The sequence below is a fragment of the Podarcis bocagei genome (genome assembly GCF_964188305.1).
Source record: "Podarcis bocagei genome assembly, chromosome: 8".
Classification (NCBI taxonomy): domain Eukaryota; kingdom Metazoa; phylum Chordata; class Lepidosauria; order Squamata; family Lacertidae; genus Podarcis; species Podarcis bocagei.
In genome coordinates, this window is record NC_138133.1 from 57,606,268 (window position 1) to 57,628,804 (window position 22,537).

The 22,537-nt window shown below is 44.1% G+C and overlaps 1 protein-coding gene across 6 annotated transcripts in view; it reads left to right on the plus strand.

The window, feature by feature from the left end:
- The first annotated feature begins 11,636 nt into the window (after window positions 1-11,636).
- The window catches only part of LOC308592858 (serine/threonine-protein kinase Sgk3), a 57,333-nt gene continuing 46,432 nt past the window's right edge, over window positions 11,637-22,537 (plus strand). For 4 of the 6 annotated variants that reach the window (XM_081204831.1, XM_081204828.1, XM_081204833.1 and 1 more), the window contains exon 1: window positions 12,183-12,515. The gene's annotated coding sequence lies outside the window, so the exon portion shown is untranslated. The other 2 variants (XM_081204829.1, XM_081204830.1) reach the window with 2 other exon arrangements.

Consider the following 22,537-nt stretch of genomic DNA (forward strand, 5'->3'; position numbering starts at 1 on the left):
GCTGAGGCACACGGTAAATGTAGTATCCTCCGCCCAGGAAGTCAGGTCTTGTAGAATAGGGATCCCAGTGATTAAAAGACTACCGGTACCAACATGCAACGCGGCACAGGAAAAACCGAGAGCCACGAAGAGGGATGTTTTTGCACAAGGACGACCGGGAAATGTAGTGTTTTCTGCCGCGACGGGCCGAGCGCGATCGAATAGACAGGGGCGCGAAAGAGACTACATTTCCCAGAATGCTTCACGACTTGCTCTCGTGGTTTATGGCGTCAGTGAGTTGACGAGGGGTAGGATGAGTGAGAGAGTTGTCGAGACGCTTAATGTGACATATGTAGCTCAGTTCGATGCGATCAATAGGTATTTCTCCGGGGCAAGTACATCAGACTGCAGCTTTCGACTAAACAAATCCTGTCGCCTCTTGGATTTGCTGTTCTCTCAGCCCGCAAGCTATACCTTATGGATACTAAGTCTGAGTAATTGAAATAACTACATATTCTTCCCCCTAGTGGGAGCCCTTCTAGGTCAGGCCAAAGGCCCATCTAGCACTCTGTTCTTACAGTGGCGAGTTAGATTATTATGATTATATATTTGTTTATGCCCTGCCTTTTTCCTTGATGGGACTCAAGGTGGCTTACAGATAAAAATATGAACTGCTGGAAACATAGGGGGAAATCTAAAAAGCAATTAAACATTGATAAAATTTAATCTATACACATATAGATGCTCATGGCAAGGCCTCAAGGAGGACCAGGGTGCAATAACATCCCCACTTGTGTTGCCCAACAATATATTTGTCAGAGGCATGGTACCTCTGACACAGTAGTCCACTGACTACTGGGAGTGAGATTATAGTTTAGCCATTTGCTGTGAGCAGTAGTTATTTTTGTTTGACCTGAGTATTTAAATATTTAGCTTCATTGGAAGGCCCCAGGTTCTAGTATAATGTGTGAGAGAGAAACTTTGCTCTGTCCACTTTTTGCGCATCATGCACAATCATATTTACCTTTTATATAATTTATATCCCAGAAATGAGATTGTGTAAGACTTATTAAGAATGGGGGCAGGGGGGAATACCTATGCTGTCTGTAAACATAGGCAGAAATAACAGAAAGCAAAAAGTACTCAGAGATTAGGGCTGTTCTAATAATTGCTAGTGGTGTAAAAGCTGAATGGAGAAGAATGTTAAATGTTAGTGCTTAATTCCATGCGAGTGTTTAATGTGAGATGAGTGCTCTTCATGTATGCAGATTTTTTAGTGTCCACACAGTGGAGCTAACATTGAAACATTTATATTCCCACCCCTATTTTATTAAAGATTATTTGTGCTTTTTTGCATAGGCAAAATGTTCCCTTTTGCATTCATTCTCCACTAGTGAATTCCTTTAAAACAAGCACTTCCAAACCATGCAAACTATATAAAGGATTCATTTCAACAGTAGAAGAAGGATTTGGATTTGGTATCCCGCTTTATCACTACCTGAAGGAGTCTCAAAGCGGCTAGCATTCTCCTTTCCCTTCCTCCCCCACAACACTCTGTGAGGTGAGTGGGGCTGAGAGACTTCAAAGAAGCGTGACTGGCCCAAGGTCAGCAGCTGCATGTGGAGGAGCGGTTCCCAAGATTACGAATCTACCACTCTTAACCACTACACCACACTGGCTCTTTGCATCAGCTCCTTGCTGATGCAAACTATGCATCCAGGCTGTGGAGAACCACTAACAATGACTCTGCCAAAGCCCTTGGTGATCAAGCAGGGATATAAGGGATCAGGCCATCCTTAAGGTACCCTGGACCTAAGTTGTTAAGGGCCTTGTAAATTAATATAATAACTTTTAACCTGACCCAGTAGTGTAAGGTGCAAACCAGTGCAAACTTTTGAGCACCTGAGTTATGTGCTGGCAATACTCTGTCCCCATTGTCTAGCCACAACTATTGTTGTCCAGACTTTCTAAACTATCGCAGGAATTCTGTCAACAATACTGTCAACTGTCAACAATACTAAATCCAAAACATGCGATCCTTTAACAGCCGCTTTGCTGGTTCTGAATTATTCTAGAGAAATATGTTTACTATTACAGTAATTTGAGGATAAATTGTAACTTCTCTTGATTTAGTGTGCCTGTGAAGCAGGCACCATTTCTGTGGTTTGCTATGGTCACCCTAGTCACACAAATGTTTTATTTTTCACCTTTCTAATTGAAATGGCATGGCCTTGAAGCCTAAGCAGCTCCTGCTGTGATCACATTAGACTCTATCAGCCAAGCAGTGTCTGGCCTGACCAATACATCACACTGGGGACAGACTTTCAAAAAGAACTGCTAGTACTGCAGGGATGTGTCAGTAGAATTTTTCTTTTGATGTTTTGAACCACCACAGTCCTGTTGCTCTGTAGTCTATTAAAGACCATTTCCTACTAACCATTAGGAAAATATTGTGCCTACATTCCAAAGAGGCTTGTGTGTAGAATTGGGCTTTGCATAAAGATCTGGCCGTACATGGTCACTTGGGAGATGGTTTGATGCTGCCAGTTTTGAAAGCCTTGGTCACCTGTTCTAGATGTAGCCCCCTACCCCCCAAAATGAGGCAATTGGCACTATCAGAGCTGGCTTTGCTGTCTGCTTTTTTGAGCCTATGATCCCAATTCAGCAAAGGGAGCCACTCGTGCAGACCTGGGCTCTGGACACAGAAATCCAGCAACAGCACTTGTACAATGCATTCCTATACATGCAGGACATATTTCAAAAGGTGGTTCATTTGCAGAAGCCTGCTTCCATGGATTTGGGTGCATCTTCTTATTATCATCTAGGTTTATACAATGTAGCAGACTTCACTGAATTTAATCTTTACTTTTGGGAAAGCACAGTTTAGAGCACAGTTGCTTCAGAATAGAGCTGTCAAGGTAACTTGGTCTGACCAATTGGTCTGAGTGGTGTAATATAGCAAGTAAGAGTATCGTCTGTAAGCTGAGAAGTCTGTCTTGGAGTTTGCAAACATGGAAATTATTTGGCAGGCTAATACTCCAAGTTAAAATCAGATGCCATGAAGGAAGAGGAGGGCGTGAGAGATTTTTTAAAATCAGTATTAGGTGAAAAAATCATTTTAAAGTTTTCCTAATATTTCAGGTAACATTAGTTCTGTCTTTTGCATTTCTGCATCTCAGGTTATAGTTCTCTACATTATACAAAACCACGAAGCTCTGCAACAGTCTTAGTATGCATTACTATTTATGAGTTACAAATGGGTCTTGCAACAAAATGTTACAGTAAGGAGTACTCCTGCTCAGGTTTCCATTTACTCCATTCCACCCATTTCTGTTTTTCCTGCCAACAGTCAGACAACATTTGATACCCACTGGTATCATGCTCATTGACTTGTTTTGCAATCCCCACCTCTTTTAGGTTTTCCCCCTAAATTGTTTTTGTACTTCTGCAAACCTTGGGCCTGTGCCAAGCCTACTGATATCTCCCTCATGTGTAGGCATTGTGTGGTTTTGGCTACATAAGGGCTGGCACTGAGAGAACTGAGTTTGCTATTAAAATATATCATGATTTACCGGTAATCAGGTGTCTTTTTAACCTGCAGGTCACATTATATTCCCAACCTAGAATGATCCACTTTGGTTGTTGGAACTGGGGCTGCATACACACCATACATTTAAAGTGTATGGCTTCCCCCTACCCCACAATAAACACCTGTCAGGAAGCTCCCAGAGGTTTCCAGATGTGGAGCAATTGCGAGAGCTGTGCTATGCTACAGGAGGCAACTAGCCTCATAAGGCATTCCTGTTTCTCACTTAACAGGGCCTTAGCAACACAGCTGCTTCTTTTGGCCTAGCATGTCTAGAAACATCCAAATCACCACATCTGGGATAGCAGGGGTGCAGTCCCGGACAGCTCAGGGACCAGATAAAAAGCAGATGTTGCATATAGCTTACCCACCTTTGCTCTAAGTGGCTTTAGCCAGCCTTCTGTTAGCAAGACTTCAAGCACCTAAAAACATATCACTGCAGTTACTACTGCTGCTGCTGTTTTTAGGATATCCCAGTGTAGATAACCTCCGTGTTTTTTTTCCTGGGGGTCCTCAAAGGTACGTAGTACTGGCACCTTTTTCTCCTAGAAGAAAAGCACTGGATAACCTTGACCATAAGATTACAGTATAAGTCTAGATTTAGAATGTGTTTGCAAGCCTGGAGTTGCACCCAGTCATTACTGATGGAGACTGAACACTTCATGCCAACACTCTGGGACAGTTTTCAGAATTTAGCAGCATGAATTCACATTTTTATGCCTAAATTTCTCCTGTGAACAGAATCAGGGATCTCAGCATATAGGGATTCAAATAGCCCTGGGAATCATCCCCCCGCCAACACTTTGTTCTTTCTGTTCTTTGCAATTTAATCAAGAGAAATGGCTGCCTTTTATCCATTGGCAGGACAGGCAAGGGCCAACAATTCAATTAGGAAATTACAAAGGGAATGGCTGAATCATGTGCAACACTTATCTAGAGTGTACCTATAGGCTGCTCCAGAGTGATGGCTTCCCTCCCTTCTGTTTCAGCTCCGTAGCACAAAAATGACAGAAAAGCACGCTGGGGAAAGGTAGAGACATTCTCTTCCACCCCATCCAGTGGGTCGTTCATCTGATCTGATAGGGTCAGCATGGGCTGAAGCCCCCTTCTCATTAGGATTATTGCTTCAGAAACCCTGAAACAGCAGCTGTGGCCCTGACAATAAAAACTGTTTGGCAAGCCTTCCTTTTTAGGGTTGCCACATTTTCTTCTAGCAAGGCTCCTGTCCCTGGCTTTTCAACTACAGGTGACTCCCAAACTCCAGAAGTGGACAGGGAAGCAAGATATAGGGAAGAAGATAAGGGAACAGTTTGGTAGCAGGCTAACAGCTGGGATCACATAAAAGGATGATAAGGAACTGTTCCCCTCCCACAAGCTTACCCAGCAGTGGCGGCAGCAGTATTGTTTTTATTTCTACTTTTTCTACATTCTAACTTTTTTTAATGGTCCAGCATTAATATGAGAAGTGCTGAATTGGGTGGTTGCAACTACTCAGGACCAGGTTACCCGAAAGACTGCCTTCTCTTGTATAAACCTGTAATATCACTTAGACCATCTGGGGAAAGTCTGCCCATGATACCTCATCCTGCAGAATAATGCAAGGCGGTGACATTTTTGTCCATTTTCTGCTATCGCCCCTGTACTGTGGCATGACCTTCCCTCTGCCATAAGTGAAGCAGCAAGCATCAGTTGCTTCAGACATCTTGTAAAGACATGCCTTTTTGCCCAGGGTTTCCCTGTCCCATAAGGCAGAACCTGTTTTAATTTGTTTTAATTCTCTGAATTTCCTGCTTTTATTTGTTTTTATATGCCTTTATACTAATTTGTACACCTCAGAGTTCTTTAAAATATTAAGCAGTTTTATAGATGCTTTTAAATAAATAGATTTTTATTATAAAAAAATTGCCATCTTAATTTCACCACAATGCCTCTAAGTGCAAATATTGCACCCTGCAACACTGGGAGAAAGATAGTGGCTGCATCTGCTCTGCTTAGCATTTATCCTGTTGGTACTGGGCCGCAACAGTAGAAAGTTATAACTCCTCTCCTCCCTCTCTCTCTCTCTCTCTCTCTCTCTCTCTCTCACACACACACACACACACACACACACGATGCCAGCATCAGTTCCTGTGGACCCTTCCTGGACAATTGGCCCTGGCATTTGCACCCATAGCCTCATTATTCTTCAGCTGTCAAATTTAATTCAGAGTGGCATAACCCACTATTTACGGTAATTTTTGTCATTCCTAGTACATATTCCAGTTTCCATATGTCTGACATGAATCATCTTGCTATGATAGATGCATATTTACGCACACACAACTAAAATTAAATTTCCCATGTATTTTGCTACCAAATGGATACCATGCATTATATTGCCTCCGATAAATTCTGTTGGTTGTTCTTGTTTTAAACTCAGTGTTCAAGTGCAAGAAACAATTCTGGAGGATTCACAACACATCGCCATGTGCATATCAGAACTGTTGGAGGAGCATTCATATTTTACTGGCACAGTATGATCTCATTTATCCAGATGTCCTCTATGACATCTAACCCTGACTGCAGTAAATAAATTATGGAATTCAATTGCCACAGTAATTCTGGAATTAAGCCCTGACACTACCACAAACTACCAGCAGATCCCAGTCGTGTGCGTTTGAAAACTGTAAGCAGATTTATAGTGCAAGCCAATGCATGTTTACTGGGAGGGATGCATTTCCACTGTGAACTGTAGGGCTCATAACAGAAGTTGGAAAGCTAGGCCCTGAAGAGTTGGCCAGTTGCATCTTAACTCTCCAATGATTGCTGTCACCTCCACTCCCATTCAAAATCACAGCCCCTAGATAGGAGGGGAACCTGGGCTGCTCAAGGAAGACCCTAAGACAACACACTTGCAGTTCCCTGCCAGATCCATCTCAGTTTATGGGGAATGAAGCCGGAACTCAGCTCTCTGACTCTCCCAGAGATCAGAGCAAGCTGCTGTTCTTTGACAACCCCAGTCCTATACTCCTGTAGCATGAGCCAAGCAAACCTGGGCCCATGGCAGATGCAACCCACCATACCCCTTAGCATTGATTATTGTATGGACTACATGGAACTGGCGGAAATGACTGGCAGAATTCGACACCAGGGAGAAGAGTCGGTGGAAGAAGATTGGAAGAAATTTAAAGTATATTTACAGAAACATTGCAAAATTAATGAATGTTAGAAGGATGCTGGAATGAAGTTATATGGTTTTAGCAGAAATGTAATAAAGAATTAAGTAAAAGTTGATTGATAATGGACCAAAAAGAAAAATGTAAGGTTAGACCGTTAAGATAAATTATAGAACAAAAATTGAAAAAGATGGAAAGAATTTGCGGAAACAATTAATTGAATTAGAATACAAAAAGGGAGGTGTGAGGAGGTCGATGAAACAAGTAAATGAAAGGTAAAGATATGGAATACTGGATGTATGTTTTTTTTTTAATGTTATTGTTCTTTTTCACTGTATTGTTGTATTGTTGGTTTTTTTGTTATTCTTTTTATGTAATGTTTGTCTTGTTAAATTTTTTGTTGTTTTCTCTCCTTTTCTTTTTTTTGTAATTCCTAAACTTCTAATAAATATCTTTAAAAAAAAAAAGCATTGATTATTGTAACTCGCTCTACGCGGGGCTGCCCTTGAAGCTGACCCAGAAACTCCAGCGGGTGCAGAATGCTGCAGCGAGGCTCCTTACGGGGTCCTTGCCGCGGGATCACATTCATCCAGTGCTTTACCAACTGCACTGGCTCCCGGTGGAGTACAGGGTCAGGTTTAAGGTGCTGGCTTTGACCTTTAAAGCCCTATGTGGCCTAGGACCCATGTACCTACAGGACCGCCTCTCCTGGTATGCCCCGCGGAGGACCTTAAGGTCCACAAACGACAGCACTTTGGCGGTCCCAAGTTGCATGGTGGTTAGATTGGTCTCAACTAGGGCCAGGGCCTTTTCAGGACTGGCCCCAACTTGGTGGAACACTCTGTCACAAGAGACTAGGGCCCTGTGGGACTTGACATCTTTCCGCAGGGTCTTTGGTTTGGACTCAGTCTGACCCTTATGTTTCCCTCCCTTTATGATTTTGATCTATGGGCTACTTTTAAAATGAGGCTGTATTTTAAATTGCATTTTAACCTGTATTTTAAATTGGTTTTTTTCCTATTATGTTTTTATTGTAATTTTACTGGTGTTAGCTGCCCTGAGCCCGGCTCTGGCCGGGGAGGGCGGGGTATAAATAAAATTTATGATGATGATGATGAATACATGCAAATGTGTTCATAAAGCCTTGGAGATAAAATGGCAAAATAGTCTTGCAAAACTATGTCTGGTGACCTTGGTAAAAGAATTAAGGAGGTTATGGCTATTCTGGTTCAACTAACTGAGGTCAATAACTGAGGTCAACACAGCTCTCAGCCCAGGATTTCATTATTATTATTTTTGCCTCTGATCATGCATTTCTTACATTAATTGAGATTATTAATCATCACTTTCAATATACTGTATACTCTTATCAACACTCCTTTTATGCAAGCGGTTTCCTAAATGTTCACTCATCCATACTTAATGAAGAAGAGCAGTGGTAAGACGGTTGCGGTATGAACACAGGATATGGCTGTTGAATTGCCAGGGATTGTGCTAAGATTCTAATTAAACGAATTAAACCTTCATAGTTAAAGGGAATTGTCAAATAAATTATAAAATGTCAATCCCTGTAGGCCCTACGTAGAGGCTTACGTTTGTATCCAGGCAGCATGCAGATGCAATACACCTTGCCCTGCATTTGAAGTGAGTTTCAAAATATATCTATATTACCGTATTTAAAAGTAAATGAGTTTCAAAAATTATTCCCTAATGTTGCTTCCCATACATGCATTTTATTTGAAACTAGCCTGAATTTAATTTCCACAGCATTTAAAAGTGCATTACAGTGCTTACCCTATCCATTCCCACAACTTTAGAGATCGCCATAAGATTGTCTACATCTATGGCTCAGCTACACATTGGATGTGTACTAATTTTTTTTGGTTGTTTCCCCATCAGATTCTTCTTGTTGAAAGATGTGCAGTCTGTCCCCACAACCCAAACTCCTTGTTCAAGGAAAAATTAGAAGAAACCAGCAAAGCACCTATGGCCTAATGTTCCTGTTTCGCTGATAGGAAACTAAGGCTGAAACTGGTTGTTGTTTTTTATATTACTTTTTTAAAAAGACTTTTGTATTTTCCATGTACATGCAAGGATATCCCACTTTGTCTTTGTGGAGAGGCTCTGCAGCAACATGAATTTATAGTGGTAAGCAGTGACACTGGGAGTCTTTGGGACCACAAGAAGAGCTTTGTTGGATCAGACCAATGTTCCTAATCATCCAGGATTTGGTATTGCACAATGGCATTCAGATGCCTTTGGGAAGCTCACAAGCAGAACATTAAGGCAGGCATAGGCAAACTCGGCCTCCAGATGTTTTGGGACTACAACTCCCACCATTCCTAGCTAACAGGACCAGTGGTTAGGGATGATGGGAATTGTAGTCTGAAAACATCTGGAGGGCCGAGTTTGCCTATGCCTGCATTAAGGCAACAGCCTTCTGTTGTTCCCAGCAGCTGGTAGACAACTTGGAAATTGCCTATCTTACTATTGCTTTTATTTGTCCCTGTATTTTTAGGCTGCCCATTAGCTGTCAGTATTCACAGGGTGGTTTGCAGCAGTCATATTAAAACAATAAATATAATAAACCAATAACTAAACCAATTCATTCAGCAAAACTGACAAAAAACTCACATACATCTCAGCAGCAAACCGGAGCATTTCAATTTTGGCCTATCTCAGCAAGCAAGTCCTTCATTGGAGGCTTTTAAGCAGAGGTTGGATGGCCATCAGTCATGTATGCTTTAGTTGAGATTCCTGAATTGCAGGGGGTTAGACTAGATGATTGTTGTTGCTGTTGTTTAGTCGTTTAGTCGTGTCCGACTCTTCGTGACCCCATGGACCAGAGCACGCCAGGCACTTCTGTCCTCCACTGCCTCCCGCAGTTTGATCAAACTCATGCTAGTAGCTTCAAGAACACCATCCAACCATCTCATTCTCTGTCGTCCCCTTCTCCTTGTGCCCTCCATCTTTCCCAACATCAGGGTCTTTTCCAGGGAGTCTTCTCTTCTCATGAGGTGGCCAAAGTATTGGAGCCTCAGCTTCACGATCTGTCCTTCCAGTGAGCACTCAGGGCTGATTTCCTTAAGAATGGAGAGGTTTGATCTTCTTGCAGTCCATGGGACTCCCAAGAGTCTCCTCCAGCACCATAATTCGAAAGCATCAATTCTTCGGCGATCAGCCTTCTTTATGGTCCAGCTCTCACTTCCATACATCACTACTGGGAAAACCATGGCTTTTACTATACGGACCTTTGTTGGCAAGGTGATGTCTCTGCTTTTTAAGATGTTGTCTAGGTTTGCCATTGCCTTTCTCCCAAGGAGCAGGTGTCTTTTAATTTCGTGACTGCTGTCACCATCTGCACTGATCATGGAGCCCAAGAAAGTAAAATCTCTCACTGCCTCCATTTCTTCCCCATCTATTTGCCAGGAGGTGATGGGCCCAGTGGCCATTATCTTCGTTTTTTTGACTAGATGATCCAACTCTACTATTCTATGATTTAAAGCCCATTCTCTGCCCCCACAAGGCCTAAGTTAAAAGATAAGTCTTGAGGTAAAGTCAACTAACTAAGGTGCTCTACATAGGCTGGTAACTCAAGCTGTTGTGAAAAGCGAGCGGCATTGCCAAACATTCTGTGGATGAAAGGAAACATAATACACACACCTTGCACCTTCACAGAAAAAGGAAGGTGCTTTATCACTTTCGTTTATGTCCACTTGTTTCCATGGGTTCAAAGGGCATGGCAGCTGAGTGGAAAAGAGGGTTGTTGACTGACTGAAGCGTGGTGGATGGTGATTGGGAAGAGGGGCTTTTTGATGGCAGCATCCTGTCTGTAGGAAGCTGTCTTGAATCAGACTATGGTATTGTAGACAGCATGCTAACTGGCAGCAGCTGTCGAGGGTTTCAGATGGGGGACACCCCCAAATTCCGGGGGTTGAACCTGCAACCTTTTGATTACAACACTGATGCTCTACCACTGAACTACGCCCCTTCCTGGTTGCCACAATGTAATCTTTTTAGTACCAGGTAGTGAGCCTTTTTACCCTCAAGTCTTTTTTTAAAAAACAAAACAAAACATGTTAACCACGAACAGAAATATCTGATGCTGCTTTTATCTGCTACTTTTAATTTTATCGTTAACTTGAGTGTTCCTCGCCCTCTTTCTCTCTCTTTAGGCTGCCAATAGCTTTATAGTTATTTATTCCATAAAATTTATACAGTTTGATTGTAAAAAAAAAAACACCCTCTTACAAAGAGAGAAAAAAATAAAATTGAGAAACATTCACTTGAAATCATCCAAAAGTTAAAATACTAAAAATAAATTAAAATTACCTCCACTTTCTAAGCACCTGGGTAGGCTTGTCTAAGCAAGAATGGCATAAGCTGCCAAAAAAATTAATAATTGAAAGGTGAGCACCATTTTCTGTGCTTTTACAATGGTACCTCAGGTTAAGAACTTAATTTGTTCTGGAGGTCCGTACTTAACCTGAAACTGTTCTTAACTTGAAGCACCACTTTAGCTAATGCGGCCTCCTGCTGCCGCCGCGCCGCCGGAGCCCGATTTCTGTTCTCATCCTGAAGCAAAGTTTTTAACCTGAAGCACTATATCTGGGTTAGCGGAGTCTGTAACCTGAAGCGTATGTAACCTCAGGTACCACTGTATTTGAAAAAACAGGCCCCATCTTTGTAACTATTTGCTGGTAATTTTTAAATACAGTACAAATACAGTACAGTATAGATAAAAAAACGGCCTCAAGAGAATGCTTCCTTTTAACAGCCAGCATTTCCCTGGCACGAGGAGGCTGTGACAAGGTGCAAACAGGTGATATACCTGTTGAATTTCTGCCTACGTCGAGCAGGGGCCTGCAGGGGTCACAACCGCCCACCAGGTGGCGAGACGTCCCGCCAGTTCCGCGTCACATGCACCTAAAACGCAGAAACTCGTCCTCGGATGACCCCGCCAGGCTCTTGCATCCATTCTGAGCGTCTCGCAGCGGGAGAAGCTGCATGGCGCCTCCGCTTGTTGTTGCAGCCGCAGCAGCAGCAGAAGTTGCAGCCGCCGACCTCGGACCCGCTGCAAGCTTAAGGTAGGTTGGCGTTTCGGGACAGGACTTGCCGGGCCCTTCCTTGCGCGGCGCACCGCCAGGAGCGGAGCGGGAAGGCGCTGGCAGGGAGGAGGGTGGTGGTGGAGGACGAAAGCTCCGTGGTGCGAGTGCGGGGAGTCCGGGAGCTGGGCTTGGGTGGGGCTCCCTATCCGGGCTGCCCACTGGGGAGCCTTCCCGCTTGGAAGTCTGCGTGCGGGTCTCTCTCCGCCTGCTGCTCCATGATCCTGACACGTCAGTGAGGAAACGAGCCAGGGCAGGGAGCGTTCAGAAAGGACGCGAGGAAAGGAGACGGAGGGAGGGTTTGTTATATCTCTCGGCGGGGAAGCGCGATGTTGGGCTGGGCAGGAGGAGGTACGACCTGGAGGGAGGGAGGGAGGGAGCCGTTAAACGCAGAGCTCTGCATGTTGCAAACGGGGCCATTGAGTTAGAAGGCGCTCGTTGCTGGTTGGAGAATCAAGGGGACCCGGAGGTTTGGCGCTGCAGTCCTGCGCGCGCTTTTGTGGCAGGGAGTCTCCTTGAACTCAGCTGGGTTTCCTTCTGTGTGGACTTGCCCAGGATCGTGGCGCAGTTGGTGTCAAAGCCACCGGAATTGGAGGCTGCTTAGATCCGAAACCTTGTTTGCTTCTGTGCTGTACTGAGGTGCTGAGCGAACGTCTTTTTCTCTTGCCTAAACAATCCAACTCAACTAAGGTAAGATAACAGGGCTTAGTTTGAGCCCTGGGGAATGTCAGGGTTGAGGCCTGTGGCATGTGGTTTCTACTCTGTATCAGGAAGTTTTTAATGTTCGATATTAAATTATTATTATTAGTAGTAGTAGTAGTACTCCAGAGGAGGGTGAATGCTTAGTTCCTTTATTCTACCCGCAGAATGACTCTGAATAGACTGCTTTACTTTCAAATGTCCCACAAGCACTCATTATATACTAAGTAATGACTGGGTGATTTTCCTCTTTTTCTCTTAACTGGTGATCTTGTATTATTTTGTGTATTATCATCAGCACCGTTACTGTCCTCTTTTTTTGCTCTTAATTTTCTATTACTTTGTTGTTGCTGCTGTTATTCATATCATCATCTGTTTTGTAATGTAATGTGGGAATTTATGCGGAAGAACTTGGTCACAAGGCATGAACAATATAGGAAAGTGTCTGAAAAGCGTGTTGTAAACACTTTTTCATACTTCTGCTCTCAGTTAGTTGCCAGAGAGGTAAATGATTACTCAAGTTAAGTCTTTAGGGCAGACCTTCTGTGCAGGCTCTTTTTTTCTTGTCTGTTTTATTAAATTGATGAACAGGATGAAGGAAGAGGAGATAATCCTAGAGGAAGCCTACTTTCCATTTGAGTGTAAATATAAGATTACACTGCTGAACTTTAATCTCAAATTTCCTGGCTGTTTGGTTCAGTTAATGGGCTCTTCTCAGCTTGCGTCTGTTGAGGGACTGAGAGGTTTTACAAAGCCTTGGTGTCTCTCTCTCAAATCCATTGTGTAGTCAACCATGCAGAAGCTTCTTATATTTCTTGTTGTCCCTTATTAAAAGTTCTATGTAGCAACTGGATTTTCTGAAAAATAAGTGGTGGTGGTGATGTGTAAAACAAAGTATGCCCACAGTGATTAAGAAGTTTCTTTCAAAATTATTTAAAGAAATTGTAATGCAGAATGTATAGGACTCTCCACCCTGATCACAGCCTAATCACCTCTGCTTTGACTCTTAGTTACGTATGTGTGTTACTGTGTGTCTGGTCTTTTCTAGAGGGATTTAAATCAAATATTTCCTACTTATCATTATTGGGGCCTGTTTGACATAAACCTGAGCCTCTTGCTGTATTTACTGCAAAATACTGTACATACGTAATTGTTTGTTGAGCTACATTTGAGTTGTTGTAAATTTTAATGGTTCAGAGTGCAATCTTCCAGCATCTTTCTGTGCATATCATGAAAGGGCATAAGAGGAGCAGCAAAAATGTCATTTAATATTTACTAGGATGTTTGTTTAATACTGCCCTTTCTGGGATGACTAGCGGTACTAAAGACAATAAACTCAAAATAATAAAATACCTGATCGACACAGATCAGTTTAATAAATATGAATAATCCCAATCTCTCCAAATTTGGGGAAGAGTTATTGCTCAGTGGTAGAGCATATGTGCTTCATTTAGAAGGTCTCTTGTTCATTCCCTGACATCTCCAAGTAGGGCTGGATGAGACCACCATAGTCTGAAATCCTGGAGAGCCACTGCCAATCTGTGTAGACCAGGGGTCTGCAACCTTTAAGACAAAAAGAGCCACTTGGACCCATTTCCGAAAAAACAACAACAACTGGGAGCCGCAAAAACATTGCAACATTTAAAACAAATATAACACTACATATATTGTTTCTGGCCTTAATGCTATATATACAGGATTGTGCAGTCAGCTGTCAATCTCAAGAAAAAAGGACAAATTAATAGCTAATTAAAATATTTAATTTACAACCAGGTAACCAGGTTAATGGGACTTTTGCTCCTGAACCTCAGTGCTCAGTGTCTGCACATCAGGGCTGTAAGACGTCACCTTCATTTTCACACAGGCTTGCAAGCTGTCATCTGTGAGGCGTGATCGGTGCTTGTTTTTAATATAGTTCATGTTGGAGAAGACCTGCTCACATACATATGTGGAAGAGACCACAAGGGCCATCGAGTCCAACCCCCTGCCAAGCAGGAAACACCATCCGAGCACTCCTGACATATGGTTGTCAAGCCTCTGCTTAAAGACCTCCAAAGAAGGAGACTCCACCACACTCCTTGGCAGCAATTCACCAAACTTTCACCTGCTTAAGTTTAAAAAGGGGCTTCAAGCAACTAAAAAGGGGCTTCAGGCAACTAACTCCACGTGGAATTCCACGCGACCGCGACTGCATAATCAATGCCACAAAATGCCAAAGAAAATTAACCAGGGCCCCAGTGAACCATAAATCATAATCAGTGCCTGATGTAAATAATAATTAATAATGAGGGCCCAATGTCATCCTCATCATTATAAAAATAATCCCTCTCTTCGTGCCGCCCAGCCTCCCAAGAAAAAAACCCCACTTCAAACGGTCACAAAGCACAAATTCCACGCGACCGCGACTTGCTATGCCCAATAATCAATGCCCCAAAATGCCATAGAAAATTAATCAGGGCCCCAGTGTACCATAAATCATAATCAGTGCCTGATGTAAATAATAATTAATAATGAGGCATTCGTCATTATAAAAATACCGTATTTTTCGCCCCATAGGACGCTCCGTCCCATAGGACGCACCTAGTTTTTTGGGGGGGAAATAAAGGGAAAAAAATTTCCCTTTATTTCCCCCCCAAAAGCAGGTCGGGGAAACCGAACCAGGTCGAGGAACAGCGGGATGGCGGCGCTGCGCCTCCCTGCTGTCCCCCGAGCTTGTGGGGCTGGCCGATGCCTGCGGGGCGGCAGGCTGCTATCCGCAGCGTGGGGAGCCTTGCCGGGAAGTCCGGCAAGGCTCCCCACGCTGTGGATGTCTGCCTGGCAAGGGGGGCGCTCTGCTTTATGGCGCCCCGCCCGCCGGGCAGCAGGCTGCTATCCGCAGCGTGGGAAGCCTTGCCGGGACCTCCGGCAAGGCTCCCCACGCTGCGGATGTCTGCCTGGCGAGGGGGGTGCTCTGATTTAGGGCGCCCCGCCCACCGGGCAGCAGGCTGCTATCCGCAGCGTGGGAAGCCTTGCCGGGACCTCCGGCAAGGCTCCCCACGCAGCGGATGTCTGCCTGGCGAGGGGGGTGCTCTGATTTAGGGCGCCCCGCCCACCGGGCAGCAGGCTGCTATCCGCAGCGTGGGAAGCCTTGCCGGGACCTCCGGCAAGGCTCCCCACGCAGCGGATGTCTGCCTGGCGAGGGGGGCGCTCTGATTTAGGGCGCCCCGCCCACCGGGCAGCAGGCTGCTATCCGCAGCGTGGGGAGCCTTGCCGGGAAGTCCGGCAAGGCTCCCCACGCTGTGGATGTCTGCCTGGCAAGGGGGGCGCTCTGCTTTGGGGCACCCCGCCCGCCGGGCAGCAGGCTGCTATCCGCAGCGTGGGAAGCCTTGCCGGGACCTCCGGCAAGGCTCCCCACGCAGCGGATGTCTGCCTGGCGAGGGGGATGCTCTGATTTAGGGCGCCCCGCCCACCGGGCAGCAGGCTGCTATCCGCAGCGTGGGAAGCCTTGCCGGGACCTCCGGCAAGGCTCCCCACGCAGCGGATGTCTGCCTGGCGAGGGGGGCGCTCTGATTTAGGGCGCCCCGCCCACCGGGCAGCAGGCTGCTATCCGCAGCGTGGGAAGCCTTGCCGGGACCTCCGGCAAGGCTCCCCACGCAGCGGATGTCTGCCTGGCGAGGGGGGCGCTCTGCTTTACGGCGCCCCGCCCGCCGGGCGGCAGGCTGGTCACCTCCGCCCCTCGCCTCCTCCCCTCGCCACCGCCCCGGAGCCGCAGCAAAGGCTTTAAAGAGCCGCATGCGGCTCTGGAGCCGCAGGTTGCCGACCCCCGGTGTAGACAATACTAAGCTAGATGGGCCTTCTAGATGGAGCTTCCTATGTTCCTATTCTGCTTGCAGATCAAAAACATTTACCCACTTAACAGCTTCTACAGAGCTGAATATAAAAGAGCTGTTTGATTGCTAACACTCTGAACATTTGTCACTTCCCCTCCCCTTTTAACTAACACAACTAGATCTGAAAAAAAAACTTTTTTCAGCTCGAAAGGGACTAAGTAAAATAGTCCTATAAAAGGCAAAGGGAAGAGAGATTCTGTCAGCAGCCATATTTCTTTATGAGAAAGAAATGAAAAGATTGGGTCTTAAAGCTTATATTGCCAGATCTGCTGATGTGTCCATACACATGTCTGTAAACCTGCATCTTACACGTGTTCACAGAAATATTCCTTTGGGGTTGTTTAGTGGACATGAAAGATGCCATTGCAGTGGACATGACTACTGAATACCAATGTCATTTTGCATATCTGGGGCATGTTGTGGCTTGGGAGAATTACCCCAATTTGTTGTTGTTAATATATTCATCTGCAGAAAATGGCTGAAAGTACCGGTAAGTAAAAATGACTCCGCTGTGCTATGGAACAGAAAAGGTGGTTAGTTCAATGCAAGGCAAAACAAAACAAAACAAAACAAAGCACAAAACACAGGCTATCCCAACCCACTTTGCCTTGAACATAAGCTCAATACAGTTGACTGAATTTTCACAGTGACTTCTTGGGGTACAAATGTGACTGGGTGTGGGGATTTTAAGAGGTGCTTAGTTGCCAGTTGGTGTAGTGGACAGCTCCCTGTACCTGTATGTTGTGAACTGCCCTGATACTTGTGGATGAAGGGCAGTATACTACTGCTTTCTTTCTTTCTTTGATCTGTGTTTCAAGTTTTCCTATCCCTGATTAGGCTCAGGCTTATTGTGGATGGATCTGATTCCATCCTGGGTTTCTAGAAACCCTCCATCAACACAGCAGGGAACTTCCTTTTAGAATGAGACTGGCACTTGCTTTCTCACAAGTCCTACAACGTGGGAAAATAGCAAACATGGCTAAGAGGCAAGGGAACAGGGAAGAAAGGCAAGGAGTCTAGCCAAAGTGAAAACGTCTGGCTCCCACAGTGATCTCACGGGGTCAGAGTGTATTGAAGAATAAGAATCCTGGAAGATTCCATAAAGTTAAAAAGCTTGGGTGTACAGGAGGGGTCTGTTTATAGGAAAATGCTTATCGAATTAGCATTAATTCAAGTGCAAAAAGTGATCTCATTATCATCACAGGGCTGGAAAGAAGCATGTTGCACTACAAAAGGCAGGGTTTGTTTTATATATATAATAATAATAATAATAATAATAATAAGAAGAAGAAGAAGAAGAAGAAGAAGAAGAAGAAGAATAAGAATAATAAATTATTTAATAGGACAACAGAAGATAGGTGTAGTCAGCAGTCACTGGTCATGACATTTAAATTTTCATGCCACAGACTTGCAACAGCCATGAGGGTCATTTTTCCTCTTAAGCATGATATGATTAGCTAAACTGTGTTTGTTGTAGGAATTTAGCTTTTATTTCTCAGGTAATGCAATCGAAGCTGCTTCATTTAATTGGGGAAGAGTAGGCTTGCTAGATGAAATCTGCTACTTGCACAGGATAATTAATGGGCAAATTAGAGGCATTACCTGCACAATCTATGGCTTGGTTCTGGGTGTGGGGGAATAACTAGGCATATATGTGTACAAGATCTATTATTTGGGGGGGGGGGTAATACTCCTTAACTACTGTGAAGAGGATTTATGGCAGGAACTGCTAATACTTCTCTTAGCTTAGGCTTTCTCCTGTTTCTTTGCAACAGGACCACCCTTGTTCAGAGCAAGCTGAATTACACATACAGTCTTGAGGCACATGAAGAGTTCCAGTTCGTAACTGGCTTATTGAGTCAGCATATAAGTCAGCGGTGGGAAACCTGTGAGCTGGGAGATATTGGTGGACCACAGCTCCCATCAACCTTTCAGACATGCTGGCTGGGAATGATGGGAACTGGGAGTTTGCCAATATTTCCCCACGGCTGATGTAAGTGTTCAGGATTATGTGCTCCAAGCCCTCTCAATCAGTGTAACATTAAAAAAAAAAAAATTCTAGAGTTAGAAGGCATCTCAGAGGTTGTCTAGTCCAACCTCATGTGATTGCAAAAAATCCACTGGTACAGTATCCATGCTGAAATAGCCATTCAACCTGTTTGGGTATTTCAGAGGTGATGCAATGGCCTTGAACTTTGATATGTTGCTGCCATGTTTCCCTTCACTCCCACACTATTTCCACATTGCTGTTTGTCTCATGCAAGCAGTTGTCTCTTGAAGACTACTTCCGAATTTATTTGTCTAGTATATGTCATCTCTCTCTCCCTCTACCTTTCTCACACCCCTCCTACTGCCCCCAATACTCAGGCAGTCCAGCCTTTGCATAGGGGCACCTAGGCACAAATGGCTTAAGGTATGGATATAACTCTGTCTAAGACTGAGCTGTGCAAGAAGAGCAAACTTATCCCTGTTAGATTATTGTTTACCTCTGGTAAATTATCTCTAGCCAGTTCTTGGAGAATGAGGTAATCTTTCTGCTCTCTAGGAGTAAACACAGCATTTACCTCTTTGTAACATCCTCCGAAGGAAAGGGTGATTTACTGGGAAGTGTTACATATTTTTCTTTTACTAAGAAGACTATACAGTAGGTGGAGGTGTTGGGATAGATTCTGACCGGAGGGAAGTCTGAGAGCTCTGGTTTCCCACCATCTTCCTCAACTTGTTGTAAATATGTCTGATCAGGAATATAACATTTTTCTGTTTTCTAAAAAAGTTTTTATGACATTTCTGGGAACAGAAACAGAGCTGAAAACACAGAGGTGTCGGAAGTTGAAAAAGAGGTAAATAAAAATTCCTGCAGTGCCAGGGGACATTGTCAACTTGCTCTGTTGCATGCAGTCAGGGCGACACTTCTGCTTTGGCTGGCACCCGGATACCCAGCCAAAGAGTTTTCCTTCCACATGTGGCTGAACCGCACAATTTACGCGACATGCCCCAGGCTCCTTTAAATCAAGTAGAGGATTGTAAGATAAAAAGGCTGCATGTGAATACACATGATGGAAATGGCATCTTCTGCAATTCAGGAGCCAGTGTGGTGTGGTGGTTAAGAGCACGGGTAGGCAACCTAAGGCCTGGGGGCCAGATGCAGCCCAATCACCTTCTCAGTCCGGCCCGCGGACATGTTTTTACATGAGTAGAATGTGTCCTGGTTAAGAGTATCGAACTAGCACTTCAGAGACCAGGGTTCAAAGCTCCACTCAGCCATGAAGCTCCCTGAGTGACTTTGGGCCTGTCACTGCCTCTCAGCCTAACCTACCTGACAGGGATGTTGTGGGGAGTAAATGAGAAGGAGAACCTTGAGCTCTGTGAAGGAAAAGGTGGGATGTAAATGCTAATAAATAAATGTTGTAAGGGATGTGGTTTCCATGGCAGCCCCCCCCCCCTTTGGCTTTGTAACTGCTATATTCAATTGTATGATCAGGCTAGCCCTGAAACCGTGCAGATTTTCTTTCAATAACTGTATATATAACATGAGTGAGACTTGTTGCCTGAGGAGAAATGGGGTATGGCAACATTACTGTATGGCGCTGCCAAGGGTTTGCCTTGGGTTACATGAAATGGTTCTTGTGCACAAAATTTAAAAGAAAACTGAGCTAATCATCACAATCTACTATGATAGATTAAAGAAATTTTAAAAAGACATTTAAAAAAATAAATAATAAAGCCCTTACTGTTATCTTTTTATATTTCTTTAAATTCATTTAAAATGTTTGGTATATGATACTGAGATGAAACAAGTGGTGCATAAAAGTTCAGTCCCCAAGTGGTCAGTGAGGGGGAAAGACCTGCTGTGCTCCAATGAAAGTGGTGTTACAGAAGAATACAGGCTACTTGGTTCATGTTAATTGTACCTAGTAATTCTAGGCAAAGGATCCTGTTTTTCAGTTCAGTGATTTCAGATGGCTATTTCTATCTAGCAGGGTATTGTCTCCTGCTGTACTTCGGTGAAGACTTTAGTCTTCACACATCACAAAATCAGGTGTTAAGCTGAGAACATAATTCTCAGTTAACATGTAAGCTAAGTCAAACGGAGGCTCTGCACAAATGAGCAAATATTTGGTGGACTCACAGAGCTGCTATGCCTCGGTGTTGTTGGGGTTTTTTGGTGGTGGCAGGTTGTTGCTGTTGTTTCTTTCTAGTATCTATAGTTTAGATTTAGTTGTGATTTATGTGTAAATTGTTTAGTTTGGCTGTGTATTTTAAAAATGTTATATTTATTGTTTATGACTACTTTTGTTATGTTGCATTTTGCATGTTGTAAGCCCCCTTCAGCATGGTTTGCTGTGGAAAGGCGGCATACAAATCAAACTATGTATGTATGTATGCATGCATGTATGCACCCAGGGCAAAGCAATGGTTTGACTTAGCATTACATCCAAACCTAGAGTTGTGGCTTGTCTCCCTGAGATGAACCACAAGGAGTAAAGGCCCTGGAGTGTGTAGAGTGACACAAACCATGAACAAGGTTTTGGATGTAACAGTAAACCAAATCATGGTCATTCACACAAACTCATGGTTTTGCAGGTTGCATGTGAACTGGGTCCCTGTACTGGGCTGGGAGCAGTGGGTGCTGTTCATGAATCCTGTCTAATCCTTCAGCTTTGTGATTTTACTATAACACATTGAACTGAACTGATTTGTAGAGGAAGGCAATGAAACTATTTGGTGTTTGAGGTAAAATCTCTGTGTCCTCTTCACTGTCTTCAAGTTTTGGCATGTTAGCTGCTTGCTCTCCCTTACTGTTTACTGTGCAATAAGCAAAGCAGGTGGGCCATTGTATGAAACTGCTCCGAGAGGCAAGGTTTTCTTATTGTTCTAGCAATTCATCTTCTGAATGAAATCTGCGGTGGCTTTAAGCGGACCTGGTTCCGAATTAGGGTTGCTTTAGTCTTGGACTTTTATTGCGGCTGCACAGGAAGCAACTGTTCATGAAGGGAAAATATAATTCCAGCCCTTACAATTGACTGAGTGGGTTGTGCAGCTGCCTCAAACCTGGAAGCCTGCTTCCTCCACGCCCTTAAATATGTCAGTTTAACACTTGGGGTTTTAAGGCATTCTTTTCATGACCTATGATTTTGATTGCACACCTTAGCATTTTTAAACACCAGGGGTCTGTAGTGGCTGCTTGGGGAATAGGAGGAGCCTGATGGGCATAGCTGTTCTCACTTCCTGCCTCACATGTCAATGGAATGGCATCCTGTGTTACCCCTGGACACTGTTCTCTCGTCCTGCAGTAAATATCAAGTATTGTATTACAATACAGGCCCTTGCTTTTTTGGCTGAAACTCTGGGGCAAATGGTTAATGCAGCCCCATCCGCAATGGCTCCTCCAGGGCCCATATGGACTCTGCAGACAAAAAGCAGTGAAGAGGATAATGAGACTAGCATGTAGAAATTATGGGAAAGGTTGGATAAAAGTTTGGATTTCTGGTTGGGAGCTGCATCTGAATCACCAAATGAGCAGGGCCTGCTGGAGTAGAGAAATGGGCTGACAGTAGAAGGATGCATGCCAAAGTGAGTAGGAAGTCCTTTTCAACGTCTTGTGTGTGTTTAAGCTCCCTCCAGAAACTTAAGATGTATCACACCGTTTCCTTGGTGCCTACATAGCAAAGATGTGGCAACTAAAAGGATCGAGGAAGCAGTTAAAAATGTGTCAGTGCATGCATGCCAACTTCAAATCCTGTTGCTCTTTGGGTTGGGTTGCAAATGAATTGTGGTGAGTTTGTGTGTGTAAAGTAGAGTGAGTATTTATGTAGGTGTCGCTATACTGCCCTTCACTATACTACACCAGGTGGTGCACAACATATCAAAACACATCAATGCAGAGTCTTAAAAATGATTAAAACTTCAGCACAAAATAGAAACAGCGTAAACTAAGGACTCAACCACACTTCTGCTGGTTCTATGATTTCTAGGCATGGGTCTGAGAGGTTTTTCTTTTCTCCTACTGCTTTCTCTAGGAAAACCTGCTGTTTACCACTGAATCAGAACAAAGGTCAACCCTCAGGACAAAACAAAGACCTCTCAGACCCATGCCTAGAACAAGTGCAAGTGTGGATGAGCCCTGAAATAACATAAAACAGC